Source organism: Planococcus citri, chromosome 1 (genome assembly GCF_950023065.1).
Source record: "Planococcus citri chromosome 1, ihPlaCitr1.1, whole genome shotgun sequence".
NCBI lineage: Eukaryota > Metazoa > Arthropoda > Insecta > Hemiptera > Pseudococcidae > Planococcus > Planococcus citri.
The window spans coordinates 5,528,333-5,529,983 of NC_088677.1; the positions used below are offsets into that span (position 1 = coordinate 5,528,333).

General features: G+C 33.4%; 1 protein-coding gene across 1 annotated transcript in view; it reads right to left on the reverse strand.

Moving 5' to 3' along the window:
- Nucleotides 1–23: 23 nt before the first annotated feature.
- LOC135845768 (uncharacterized) overlaps nucleotides 24–1,651 on the reverse strand; it is a 58,054-nt gene continuing 56,426 nt past the window's right edge. The window contains exon 13 of the transcript XR_010558826.1: nucleotides 24–506. The gene's annotated coding sequence lies outside the window, so the exon portion shown is untranslated. The remainder of the gene's footprint in view (nucleotides 507–1,651) is intronic.

Here is a 1,651-nt window from a genome sequence, read left to right on the forward strand (position 1 = left end):
CATTTTTGCAAAGAAATGTCGAATACGAGTGCACCGTGTATTTAAAAGTTAAGAAAACTTATATAATATTACATGGTTTGAAGAATTCGTCCTTGTAACTGTAATATTATTTAATTATTTCGCATTGTTTTATAGTTTTATAAAAATATACATTTAATATTTTTGTTTATTATTTGGCACCGCAGAATTCTTAATTACTAAACCCGTGGATAAAAAATTGGAAATGCTGTATACATACAGCGGTCGCATTGTGTTTTATTATTTTTTTTATTTTTTTTAACTTTGAGTTAAGTATAAATAAGCTGGTCCACTTGGTCCACCTGGTCCACGTTAAATCGATCCATTTACAAAATCTAGAAAAAAAAAAAAAAAAAGTTTGTAAATGGCTCGATTTAACGTGGACCAGGTGGCAGTACTTTCTTTAATAAAACCATCTATATTGGCAACAGCAGCAACAGCTTCTTTTACAAAATTATCAATATCCGCAACTGCAGCGACATCAGCATCTATATAAAAAAACAATATTCGATTACCCTTCGATGCGCAGACACCTAATAAAAATTATCGAAAATTTCAACGGGTCATATATGCACACACGCACGGCGCGGACAGGTACAATTTTAGAGTGTGCATATATCACCACACGGCGTTCGGAGAACTTTAAAAATATATATATACTATTTTTATATATTTGCTAGCGACCAGACATGTCAACTATGCTTGGCATATATGCAGAAAAGTGAACAAAATTTTAAAATTGGTATAATTTCTGTTCTAAATCACTTATTAAAATTTTATTTGCAGATTCAGTCTAATATTAAAAAAATCTATGTTTTGAAAAAAGTAATCAGATTTTTAGGCTAAATTTTGAAGAAAATTTTTGAAAATGGAGTCAAAGTAATTTGAATTTTGAGAAAGTTATGACACCAAAAGAAAGCTTAAACAGCATAAAAATTTTTGATGTTTTTAAATTTTCCATAGGCCAATAAAATACTGAAAAATTTCAAGTCAAATTTGTTGTTGTGTACACTCAGGATCGATGTATTTGCATACATCTCCACCAGCACATCACATTCTACTCACTACAAATTGACTATAGACCCTGCGTTCGTCCTCGCGCCTTGATTTCTAAGCCATGCGCCCTCTGGTGGAAGTTTCTGAAAACTCATAGTTGACTTGTATAGCAAAATTAACCCATGACTTGTCAACTATAGTTGAGAAGTTGGTCAGTCCACTTGTATAGTAAAATTAACCCATTCAATAGTTGACATGTCTGGATACCAATACCTATCATTTTCGTATACACATTTTTGTATACATTGCTCTGCACACTAAATGACGAAAAACTTTACAAAATTACGCAATTTTACGATGGCAAAAACACCAATCGCGTGAAAATAATCTCATCTGAAGATTGTCCACCGATTGGATTTCAACCTGTTGCTGACACGATGACGACAACACAACGCGGCGTTACACTATTAAAATTAATCGGCGGCGACGATATCGATGCACCTGCTACGTTACGTAGACAATATATGTGGTTTTTCGTCGCAACCGGCATAACGCAACAAGCTATATTCCCCGAAAACGCTGTAATACAAGTTATGTGGAAGCAACTAGTGAATTAGGCTAGCAAAAAAGTACTTAC